Below are 13,799 nucleotides of genomic sequence, written 5' to 3'. Positions count from 1 at the left end.
GTGTGTTGATGTTCTCTACAGGTTGATGAAGTGTGATGTCACAGATGAAGGTTGTGCTGCTCTGGCTTCAGCTCTGAGATCAAATCCCTCACACCTGAGACAACTGTATCTGTCTAATCTAGGAGACTCAGGAGTGAAGCCACTCTCTGCTCTACTGGAGAATCCTCACTGTAAAGTGGAAAGGCTGTGGTAAGATCATATGTAACACACATAAAACTGAGTCACTATGAATTATTGAAATGGCAAAATTCACAAAGTAACATCAAAACGGAATAAATTGCAGGGACAACAATCTATTATTACATTAATTACAAGCAAAATGTCGACTGTAACGTTGACTAAATAATGACTGTAACCTTGGTTTCCTGAAAAATAATTGACACTGTCGGAACGCTGTGTGATTGCGTTGTGAAGCACATATGGAATCAGTCCAATGGCGTGACAGGACGCCATAGGCGGGGACGCCACAACCAGGAAACTATAAAGCATGCCCAAACCAATCAATGCTAGCTTCTGATAGGATGAAGACAGGAATGCAGGAAGTATGGTAGTAGGAAATATAACTTTTTCAGGGAACCAAGGTTACAGTCGCAACTGAGACATTCCCTTTCAAGGGAACTCGCGCTGTGTTGAGAATTGATGCTGTGGGAATGTTTATACCCATGCCACCATTATGACAGGTGCCTGTCTTGTGTGAAATCGAGAAGAGCAGCTCTAAGATGACAGCACCTGGGACACTGGTGTAGAGTTCAAGTCTAGGTTGTAAAACCTAAGGAATGTGTACGGAGAAGACCAGACCCCCACATCACAAACATCTTGTACGGATACACCTGATAAAATAGTAGAGTGTGTAAGAGAGATGGCCTTAACTATCCATTTGCTTATCCTCTGCTTCAATGCTGGGGACCCCTTGCTGGATGACACAAAACAGACGAACAGTTCTGTGGATGTAAGCATCTAATGGCGATAAACTAAAATGATAACTATAATATATGGTGGAATAGCACTTGAGACTCGGGAGCACTTCGACTCGGCGCAGTAAAAAGTCACGCCTGAAAAATCCTCTCCCTCTCACTTCTGTCATTAGAACCAACGTGACTTTTTACTGCGCCGAGTCGAAGTTCTCCCGAGTCCCAAGTGCTATTCCGCCATACATTATAGTTATCCTTTTTACCCGCTTAGAAAAGCGCCACATTTTATTTTGTGTCGCCATACTTGGTCGTGTAACTACTCGTGTAACTGTATTTAAATAGTGAAAACGTGGAGGTGTTTGGTCGCTTCTAGCTTCATCTCTGTCTGGATCCTAATGAATGAACTGGGCTAAGCTAAGTGCTATAAAAGTGTTGCCGCGTGCCAGAGTGATTGAGTGCACGCACTGAGACGAGAGAGGTATGTATCAACTCGTCTTAGTTAAGGGAATAACATAGTTTAATATGAAAAATCGGTGAAGTATCCCTTTAAGTGTGAATAGCGACTTCTCTTTGTTTTAAGTCAGTCTTAAACTCAGATTGCCTGTGGGGCATTTGGAGAAGCAGTTAAGTGGGAGTGCAGCCAGGACAATAAAGTGTTAATCATCCCTCTATTAAATGGAGAGTGTCGGATAGCCAGTCTGATGAGCAGGCAAAGGCAAAATTATTTTAAAGATAAATCTCTCGATGTGTCCAAATGTAGGCCTTATATCTTATTAAATTATAGCCTAAATATTGTAGTTTTATTTATTGCATTGAAAGGTTTTTCACACAAAACTTCAATTGAAGTGTTCAATCCAGTTGTTTCAACTGGTTTTGTAGAGCTTTAGAATGTTTGAGCAGTGTGATTGTCAACAATCTGGCATTATCTAAACATGAACTGTTGACGAAACGAATTGGAGTGAGCAGCAGACACAGAGCTCTTTATTTTGCGATCAACCTCGTTTTATTGTAAGGTGAATTCAACAAGGCATTCTCTTTCTTTGAAGCAACAAAGGCTAAATAATTTGTTACAGTTTTTTTCCCTGTGATTTGTGTGGATGACACGCAGCGATAAATGCACTATTATTAGCTGTATGATGTGTTTTTACCCTGAAATGATTCATTTCGAGAGAGACCCGGCTCGCGCAGTGAGGGAGACAGAAGAAACTTGCTAAAAAGAGATCCAGCGTGAGTGAGAGGCAATGAAAAGCACCTGTTCCTTTTGACAAATATTTAACTAGAGACAAAATTAGGAGTATGCTAGAGCTGAGATTCGATCTCGATCGCATGCAAAGCTGCATTGATGTAGCCTAATACTTTTCAATTGAAAGGTTTTATGTTGAAATGTTTTCATTATTTATTTATGAAAATGATGCTAATCAGAACAAACAACTGTAAGCCTTTTTAATTCTTAATACATAATGCTAAAACACAAACGCTGCCGACTAACTTCGGTTAGCAAGTCCTGATCAATGTTTAATTTTACGATCATTTAGTTTTAATTTCGTTTAACTACAATGTTTCACTTATCTGCTACCAGCTCTCAATCGCTCTCAATGAGCCGCAGCGCGGCGGCAGATTACGCAATAGAGAGAATAAACTGACACTTTTCAAAGTCTGTGATTGTAGCACCTCTTAGCGGTAAAAGGCTGTAAATACACACCCGCAATTTTACCGCCGTGGGAACGGCGTAAAATTGATTCCATGTGACAATGTTAGATCTAAAGTATGATTACGACAATGAGTGGATCCTGACACGTGTTGTCTAACTCCAGTAGAGTTTAGAACGTCTCTAAATGCCAATCCCAATGCGTCTTTTACATTATCTACATGGATATTAAAATCACCAACTATTAGGACTTTATCTGCAGCCAGTACTAACTCTGAAAGAACATCAGCAAATTCTTTGATAAAATCTTTATGGTGGCCTGTATACGGTAGCTAGCACAAATGTCAAGCGGGACTTATGCTAGATAACGTTACAAAAAGCACCATCACTCCAAAAGAATTATATTTGAAACTAGACCTCCGAGTAATACTGAAGATATTGCTATAAATTACAGCAACACCTCCCCCTTTTCCTTTTAGACGAGGCTTGTGTTTTATAACAGTAACCTTGGGGGGTAGAGTCATTTAAATAATAATAATAATAATAATAATAATAATAATAATAATAATAATAATAATAATAATACAAAAGTCAATCCATAAAAAAATTGCAACAAGAAGTAATGTAATCGTCTGGCTTTAGCCAGGTTTCTGTCAAACACACAGCACATCTAGGTTATGATCTGTTATCATATAATTTACAGAGAGAGATTTTATAGAAAGGGATCTAATATTTAGCAAACCAAGCTTTATCATTTGTTCATCTGTATTATATCTGTTTTTTATTTGTCGAACACCAATTAAGTTTTTACCCTTAAATGGGTTCGAGAGTTTTTTGTATTCACTAATTTGGGGAACAGACACATTCTCTATGTGATGGTATCTAGGTGAAAGAGTCTTTTGTATGTTGGGATTTATCTGACTTCTGTGACGTGAGCTGATGGTCGGTCTGATTCCTGACCTGAGCCCCAGTTTGTCACGTTTGAGCTTTAAGACTATGTGCCGTATTACTAGAGAGAAGAGCAGAGGGATGAATACAATCTCTTTTCAGCAGGTCAGGTCTGGCCCAAAAACTTTTCCAATTGTCTATGAAACCTGTGTTATTTTGCGTACTCCACTTAGACAGCCACCCATTGAGTGATGACAGTCTGCTAAGTATCTCATGTCTGTAGTATGTCTGTATGTCTGACATTGTACTTGAGTTTACACACCTCTTTAAAGTTAATTTTAGTGATCTCAGACTGGTGAAGGCGAACATCATTAGTGCCGACATGAATAATAATCTTATAGAATTTACAATTAGCATAAGCCAGCACTTTCAAATTTGCTTTGATGTCAGGCGCTCTGGCTCCTGGCAAACATGTTAATTGTGGCTGTTGTCTCTATTTTAACGGTCCGTGATACAGAATCGCCAATAACTAGGGCACTTTCAACAGGATTTTCAGTGGGTGCGTCACTGAGTGGGGAGAATCAGTTTGATGTTCTAATCGGAACGGAAGAGCGTTGTTTTGCTGTCTCATGGTTAACCAGTTGCCCTGCTGCACGGGCTCTACAGCCGGAACCGAACAATGTACATAGTTCACTAAGCTAGTTGCGTCCAAAGCAGTATCTAAAGCCCTTGCATTCTTACTATCCTCAATTAAAGTTATGATAGGATATGTGTCTCTAATTCTGAAATCTTCTCCGTCAGTCTGACTAATTCCCTGCATTTATAACATGTGAAACACTCGTCACCAACAGAGAAGGCTATACTGTACATGTGGCAGGCAGTGCAAGTGACAATAACAGGAGAAGATGACATGACTCACCATGTTTGTTGACTGATCCAACTCACCACAGTCGTTTGATGGACTCGTAAAAGTCGAGTGGAAAAGACGACAACACGGATGCACAGATGGCAGGTTAACAGGCTATCGAAATGCTTAGCGTGTGGTGCTAGCAATAACGATTTAGTTAAAAGCTAGCGATGTCAGATTAATGTGATAGGCAATATTAGACAATATCTGTTATGTGGTGATGAGTAAGTTATATTTAGCAATATAAACAACAAGGAACGATAGTAAATGGAGATTCAAAACAGAAAGCTATACAGAGCTTACAGAGACGCAAACAGGTGATGCCTCCATACCCCGGGCCTCAGCCCTTGCCTCGACAGGATGTCTGCTCCCCGGATTTGGCAACCAGGGAAATAAGCTGCCTATAATGATATATATGCTTGTATATAGACAGACAACACCAAATAAGACAAAACAAGTTCACAGATAGCGCTTACTGAAGACACAGAAGCTAGCGTTGCTTAGTTTGGGCATGCTTTATAGTTTCCTGGTCAAGATGTGACCCGCCATTGGGCTGATTTCAATGCAGCGCAAGTTCCCTTTCAAGGGAACTATTGAAACAACATGATCAAGTTACCATTCATCAATTTAATATCACGTCTGTTCATATGATGTAAGAGAATTAATCATTTTCTGTTTGAAGCGTTTACTTTCTTTGTCCTCCTGTTGTGAGTTCATGTCATTGATCTGTAAATGTATGAACACATGAGCTGCTCCTTATTAAGGTGTTACTGCAGTACTGATAGTCCCAACATATTGACATCAACACCTTACTTTTAACTCACTCAATCTCAGCACAGTCATGATTAACACAGTCCATTAATTTTAATGATGTTTTATTAACAAAGTTAGGGAGGAACACGTTCAAATTATCCATCCAATCATCACATCATTCCAATCATGTCATTCCAACCAGCTGTCAACAATCAATAATCAACATGTCTACCCAGTCAGCATAAGTGGAGGCCTATATATATATATATATATATATAATATATATATATATATATATATATATATATATATATATATATATATAAATAATTAGTCGACTCACCTCCTCAACAGTTTTCAGTATCCCTCCACCACCCCGTCTCCTCACACTCGTCTGGTTACTTTCCTTACCAGAAATACGGGGGGAGTACTCTGGGTTCGGGCCAAAATACCGAGCTCGGAGCCTTTTCCTCGGACAGCACGCCAAATACGCATACTACTTTATCTGATTATTTGTAAGTGTGAACTCGTGAAATTTTAGGAGAAAACTGAATAATGTTGAGATATTTTCCAGGTTTACATCGTGTCAGTGTCACAGATTATGACATGGCCAATCACTATAGTACATCGATGACACATCAGTGTCATAATCATTCTTATTCTATGAGAAGATGTTGGTCCTAATTATTCGTGACAGCATGTGGGGCTTTCCTATGACAGATCCTTCAAACTGTAAGATCACGTAGTAGTTCAGAGAGGCTTTCATGGGTTGCAAGTGTTTATGTCCATAGTGGAAGAGTTTGAGGGTGTTTTATGGCTTTCCCCATGATGCTGTCAGGGCTAGACTCTGACTGCGGGTGGATAGTTGGCCATCAATTACCGACACAATGAAATTGTTTGTGTGTAACAAGCATTTTTCTGAGGAGAGCTACAAGAATTTATATCTTCTATCTCACTATCCATCTTTATTGTCAGTGTCCTGAAGGTACATAGATTTGTTTATTGTATGAGTGTGTCATTGTTCTCTACAGGTTGTTGGACTGTGGTGTCACAGATGAAGGTTGTGCTGCTCTGGCTTCAGCTCTGAGATCAAACCCCTCACACCTGAGAGAACTAAAACTGTCATATAATAATATAGGGGAATCAGGAGTGAAGCTGCTCTCTGCTGTACTGGCAAGTCCTCACTGTAAACTGGAAGAACTTTGGTAAGATCATCTCTACCATTAAAACTGAGTGAATAAAGATTAATATAAAGATACATGTGCATACAAAATTTCCTTTGGTGTAAGCCCCATTCCTGCTTGAACCGTCACATCCTGCCAGCAATAGAAGGCAGGGGTGAGGAGTTTACCTGAAAAGGAACATTTAGAACTTAATATATTATTATCCCCTAGAATAAAGTAGAAAGGGTTACAGTGAAGAGTTTTTGTTTTTTAAATCACAAATGTTTGGTGTAAATCAACTTACCTTGCAATGCTTGTGCAAACAGACCCTCCTTGCAAAAGTGTGAGCATTGCCTCAAAATGTGTAGCTGCAACACAAAAGGGGGAAGTGGTGTGTGGTTCGCCTGAACCAGGGCTGTCACAATATCAGATTTTTCACTACATGATTTTCGTGGCCAAAAGAATTCACAATAACAATATATTGCCATATCTATAGAAATCTTGAAAAAAAAAATGCTATCAAGTCAAAATCATCTTTATCATTATAATAAACATGACTGTTAGTTTGAATGTGATCATTAGAAAGTCCTTGTTGATCTAATCTGTGTGTCTGATCTGAGAGAGTGAAGAGTGTGTCATTGTTCTCTACAGGTTGAGTTATTGTGGTGTCACAGATGAAGGTTGTGCTGCTCTGGCTTCAGCTCTGAGATCAAACCCCTCACACCTGAGAAAACTGAATCTGTCTGGGAATAATCTTGGAGACTCAGGAGTAAAGCTGCTCTCTGATCTGAAGGACGATCCACATTATAAACTGGAGGAACTATGGTAACAATAGTTTTAACAATTTCCATCACGTTTTCATTTTAAAGTTCACATGGCTGTTTTACTCACTGGAAATAAAAGGAAATTGTATCAGGTTCAGTAACACTACATGTGTGTGAATATTTTTCCTGAGATCATCAGATGAGTCTTAAATCCAGCTTTGGTTTCTGTACGTCTCTGAACTTTAAACTCAGTTTAATTCTGCTCATAGTGTTGTGACTATTTGTAAAAATGAAATCAATGTTATTTTCAGCCTTTACCCTTTAACTGTCTGTATGTGTGTTATAATCTGAGATTTGGGTTTATGAACCTAGTACAATTTCCTTAACTGATATTAAATTTGAATTGGCGTGTAATGATAATTTCTGCTGGTTCTGAATCAGCTGTCTGTTGTGTGAAAGTGACCTTTAATTTCTTTTTGATTTTGTAAAGTGACATAAGATAGAGGCTATAATATCATGTTTGAGAATGAATTAATGTATATCTAGTTAGTGTTAAGTTTTCTTATGAAAATACTGCGTATGTGACTGTGTGTTTTATTTTAGGACTAGTTTTAGATGACAGTCTGATCTTCTAATGATCATCTGATGGTGAATAAGGATCCGCTACAGAGACTCACAGTCAACAGAATCAACAGAGACTGAAGATACAGTGACTTCACTGTTATAAATTAAGACTTCATTTAGATTTCAACGATCCTCTGACAGAACTGATGAGGTGGCAGTTAAACACCTTTTATTTCACAGGAAATTACAGTTTCTCATTCTTAGATTAACCATTTTATCTGTATAAACACACAGTATAAATTCAGAAAGGTTGGTGTTTTGAGAGTAAATATAGAGCCTGAATATGTTTGTTTGTGTTGTACCAGCAGAGGGAGACAAAGACTAATGAGATTTATTTTTCATGATTATGAAAGAAAAAAAATCAGTTCAAGCTCACACACAATGGAAACTTGAGTATGTACATGTTTTTAATAGGGCTGTCAAAATTAACACATTAACGCATTCGATGAATTTTCAGTTTAATGCATTCAAAATATTTAACGCAATTAATGCAGCATCCTTTTTTTCTGTCATCCTTTGGCTAGTGTTACTTTATCATGCTCTTATTCATGCTGATGCTTTTAAACTTTGAACTTTTTTTTTAAACTTTTGTAGCTTTAATAAGGATTAATCTATATTTAATTTATAATTTATGCAGTGCAGACTTTTTGATACATTTATTCAATTTCGGTATATTTCCTACCTGTTAGAAATTAATTATAATGGGTTTGTGGGAGAATTGTTTTAAGTTCACTTATATTAAAAGTTGTTACATTTTTAAATCCTAATAAAATGTTCAGCTTTCAATTATACTGTAATATATTGAATGGCTATAAATAATGTTTAAAATTAAAAAAAGAAAAAATCAAAGATGCTATTAAATAAATATTTTAAATATACTGTATATTGTTTTTACATTAATTTGGAGATTAACTGGGAAATTACATTATAAAATATAATGTTTTTAATCGTGACAGTTTTTAATGATAGTCGAATAAAGTTTTGTTTCATATGTTGTTGACTTGTATATTCATTTATTTATTGTGATGGTTACTTTTATTTATTTATTCTTGTTTCCTATTGTTGTCAGCCAATAAAATATAATTTAATTTATGCATTAATTCATTATTTGAATGAAAATTGAGATGTATTCACATCAGCGGTATGACAAAATGACAAAACATTACATTTAGCTTGTTTTACTAAAATAAATAATTTTCAGTAAAAAAAGTAATATAATTAAGTATTGGTCAGCATTTATCATTATTATTGTATGTAAGTTTTGGGGTGGGCAAGCAATGCAATTCATTCTCCTTTGTGCAGACATTACAAACATTGCAAACGCTGGGGAAAACTGTTCTAGGTAGGGTTGTGGAGTTACTGGTGTTATGAGGTGTCAGTGCACCTGTCGCTCATAATTTTTTTATTGTAGAACTTATAGTTACATACAATATCAGGGAAAGATACCTTGGTTGTATCTTTAACAAAAAACAAAACCGAAAACATAAATATCATGGGTTTGTGTTTAACATAGCATGAGATTATATACACAGGAAAAAAAGCACAATGACAAGGTTAAATATCTTTGAATAATTCATCATAACACATAAAAAAATATTTTTTTTGTTATAAGCCTGAGGGATGAAACGAGAGTTAAATTCAACAAGAAAAAGAGGAAAACATACAGGAGATTTAAGCCACTTATGCTTGTGGGTGAAAATTTAGCATATAAAATAAAGAAATTAACAACATATTCAAGAGATGACGATTTTGGATTTTCGTAATAAAGAATATCTTTTAACCCTCTGAGGTCTAAGGGCATTTTTTTCACTTTTTCTTCGATTTTACATATCTTATTAAATTCACCTTTTAAAGGCAATTACATAACATAATCCCATGTGTTTTATATCAAAATGTGCAGAGAAAACCCAGCTCTTTCACTGATGAGCTCACCACTTGTCCTAGAGCATTGTGTAAAGAGAGAGAGAGGGATAATTTAGCTCTAAAAGGTGAAAAATATAAGTCCGATTTTTGAAATTCTTCAAATCTCTTGTGGAAACATACCATTACTCATGTGGATGAATTGTTTTGGCCCCTGATATGGGTTCCCCAAAGTCTTAGGGTCACAAAAGTAGTGTAATATATGAATAAAATAGTAGATAATGAATAATAATTGTCTAAAGAGACATTTTGAAAAATCGTTTTTGAGTACAAGTTTTGTCTGTGACTCTACCTTCACCAAATGTTAGAGGGACTGAGATAAAATAGGACTAAAATAACTTCCTACTACATATCAAGCTTTATGGGATGAGTGCAAATGAAAAAGTAGCATTACAACAGGTCTTTCTTTCAAGCAAATGTTTACTTTGTGAAAAAAGCTCACTACTAATAATATTCACAAAATGTACAAATTTTCATGTTTTCTTGTCTACGACATGTCAACTTTTCAACATTTTTTTTCAAACCAAAGATGAACTATATATTAGATATTAGAAATAGTGCTGGTTGATGCTGGGGGGGTACGGGACCTCTTGGCTGGCCGGGTTGGTGATGATGGTTGCTGTGTAAGGGCTGGTGGTGACCTGGTGACTGGTGGCAGGCACAGGTGAGGCTGCCTGTGTTACACTGGGCCCTGGTAGCTGTGAATCCTCTCTGAAAAAAAAACACAAAAACAAATAAGTTAGGACTTGCATTATCAATTTGGCCAAAACATATTGATTCATCACTACAAGAGATAATGTTATTCAAATTGTGAATTGAAGTGAAAAAAATATTACATTAGTTATCAAGAGGAGACCACCAAGAACAGCCTACATGCCTACAACGTTACTATTTGTAAGTGTACCCCAGTTTTACACAAGAAAATAACTTTTACATAAAGTAAACACTTTGCTAAAGGCGCTGTCAATTTGTCAAAGTTCAGATACACAAAGCAGCACAGCGCATTTTAGCCAATATGGTCACAGTTAGCCTAGGACAAAGTGCACCATGAGAACAATGTTTTTATAAAATAAATACGCTTACCCGTCTTCAACTGGATCTCTTCTGTGATCATAATCCTCATCTTCATCAGAAGAAAATCCATCAGGCTCGGAAACTCGCCTTTCATCCTCGTCGCTGTTCTCCAAAACCGCTGCAAGTACTGTCAATGTCTTCGCCATTATCTTTCATCGTCGTCTTCTTTATGTTTTTGCCATGTTTTTTCGCAGACTTTTTTACTCTTTCTCTCTCCGTGTCAGCTTGTATTTTCCTCACCGTGAGGAGATGGGAGGGGACTTAGGGATTTCAACTGCATCTATTGGTTGGTTTCACACAAAATGCAGACAGGCAAGCTAGCCCACCAATCACGCAAGGCGAACGGTCATCTTGTCTTCCCTCTTGCTCTCTGTATGAGTCACGTACGATTTCGCGAGAATAAGGACGTTGAAGCTGAGAATCTATCGATTACGGCAAAATCAGAACCATTTATGTGTGCTGCACAATCGCGGAGATATTAATAGAAACATTTAGTAAACATCGAGTTGACGCGCCCGCGCGTCATCCGACCTCAGGGGGTTAAGGATAAAACTGTGGGTCACATTAGTAGGGTTAAACTTAAGAACTTAAATCAACCCTAAATTGATTGATTATACTACAATCACTAAATAAATGGGCAGCTGTTTCTTCAATAAGACCACAACATGAGCAAGTTTAATCAATATCATGATATTTACAGATAGATGAATTAAACCTGTCGCTCATATCTTTTAAATTGTTACGCTTGTGATAACGTTGTAGGTCACATGATAACGTCAACATGGTGGATGATGTCAGGATCGCATAAGCTGTGTCCCAATTCAGGGGCTGCATCCTTTGAAGGCCGAGTCCTTTGAAGTGCACAGGCCGACGTGGCCTTCAGAGGACGCACAGAGACTTGTTTAAAGGGGAAAGTGTAGCCGATTGCGTAATCACGGCGCGACAAAGGCTGTCCCAGTTCGAAGGTCCTTCAAGGCTCCTTCAGAATGCGGCCTGCAAATGTGTCGTCCTTTTCCTGTGAATGCAGGATACATCAGAAGGATCCTTCGCAGCCTTGCCTACCCCAGAATTCATTGCGTGCCGGAGACAAAATTGCCAGATTACACTTTTAAATGTAAGTATTGGGCTTCAATTAAATCGAGTAATCTAAGAAAAAAATACAATAAAGGTTCAAATGTTGACTTATATGTTACCAGCATGTGATTTTATATAGGCTAGTTTATACTTTTTAGACTTTATTACTTTATTACTTTATTATTAAATTGACCATGGTGAACATTTTTAGTTTGATTTTGTTTTTAGGCAGTTATAACTTTAAAAAAGTCCAGTACAAATGCCACTGCAGCTCATCACAACGTCTGTCACCAGTTGCTAGGCGACAAAACCAGACCGTCCCATTGAACAACTCCCGGGACACAGCTAGCAACAATTTGTTAATATGACAATAAATTTTGTTAGTTTCATTTTCCAAATAACCAAGGGTGGAATGTAACGACATACATTTGCTCTGGATTTAAGTATAAATTTTAAGTACTTTAGATTGTTATTCAAGTCCACTTCATCCCAGAGGCAAACATTTTACTTTTTATGAAAAACTTGACATAAAAAAACTTTTTACACATGGATATTAGATATTGTTTTTTAAAAAATATGACCAGTATATAACAGAAACACTAAAAATATGTCTTGTAGATCAGGGATAGGCAATGTCGATTCTGGAGGGCCGCTGTCCTGCAGAGTTCAGCTCATAACAGTTTTTCATGTTACAATATTTTATGGTTTTTGAGGATGTGAGTTAATTAAATTTATTCTTCCCTCTTTCTGAGAACATCTCAGTGACTGGCAGCCCATCCCTGAGTCAGCCCTGCAAACCTGTTGGTGGACAGTGGAAATATGCACTCATCCCAGATGATGTCCCACTGGCAGAGGCCTTACCAGGGTTTCTGTTGTGGAGCCCATCCTGGTCCAGTAACAACACTCCTGCTCAGCTCAATAAAAGTCCACAGAAAAATGTTTTCTTCCAATCTGTTTTATGTATACTGTTAATTTAAACTTGTATTTTATCTTAAATGTAATGTATCTTGTAAATACTTGTAAAAAGTACTGTAAGTAAAAATGTATAGAACAATTTATTGTTTCATTTACAAATTAATTGACATGACAAAAATAAATGTACAGAATAATTTCTTTATTACATTTATAAGTTATAACTTGCTTTACAAAAATAAACAATGCACATAAATCATTTTTTGTTTAATTTACAAATTATAACTTACATAAAAATAATGTATACAATTGTTTCATTAAGACATTTTAATTCATATAACCAAAAGAGTCTTTCTCTACCAATCTGTCAAGAAGAGAAAACAATCTGTTCATTCTCTCCCTGCTCTCCTGTGATCTCCTCTCCTCTGTCTCTCTCTGAAACTTCATGTCCTCCGTAATTATCTCGATCAGCTCATCCTCTCCGTCTCGTTTTCTCTTGGCTGGTGCTGGCTTTCCTCGTTCTATCCTTTGTGGCCCAAAAAAAAGAAAAAAATCTTTGTGGCCCGAGAAAGAAGGACTGTAGGCAGGGTTGCCAGATCTGTGCAACAAAAGTAGCCCAAAAAGACCATCGGCACTTCCCCATCGGGCGGCCGAATTCTCCACTGGATTTGTGCGTCTGAGGGATGTTTTGGGGTTTTTGGAGCGCCAAAATCGTACTTGCGGCAGGAATTTTCGTGTAGCTTTATGATGTTAAAGCTGGAGGATTTGAGAACCTGTATCTTGTAAAAATTTTATCAAGGTGAGTGTTCATGTGTGGTGACTTCCTCATGTTAATATGAATCTCTGGAGGACAGTTTAAGTGATTGTTTGTTTGATATAAATCTTTAATAAAGGGTTTCTTTCACTTCAAGGTTTCTTCTGTGTTTGGTGATGTCTGTGATTTTTCAGGAGTTTAACTGCATATGTGTAAACTTATGACTAAACTTGAGTTAACGCAGTCACATGCTCCATTTTCTCCCACACTCAAGATATGTTCAGTTAAATTATGAAGGTTGTTTAATCAATTTAAAGCGGCGCTATGCAGTTTTGGCAATTTCTTCGCTTTTTTCTCGCAGGTTTCTCTATAGAGCTCCCCCTACAGCTTCGGAATAGATATTTGAC

The 13,799-nt window shown here is 37.1% G+C and overlaps 1 protein-coding gene across 1 annotated transcript in view; it reads left to right on the top strand.

Moving 5' to 3' along the window:
- Nucleotides 1-13,799, top strand: part of LOC307167408 (NACHT, LRR and PYD domains-containing protein 3-like) — a 147,815-nt gene that overhangs the window by 24,338 nt on the left and 109,678 nt on the right. The window lies entirely within an intron of this gene.

Source organism: Squalius cephalus, assembly GCF_949319135.1.
Source record: "Squalius cephalus genome assembly, chromosome: 11".
NCBI lineage: Eukaryota > Metazoa > Chordata > Actinopteri > Cypriniformes > Leuciscidae > Squalius > Squalius cephalus.
This window is presented reverse-complemented; position numbering and strand designations above follow the sequence as displayed.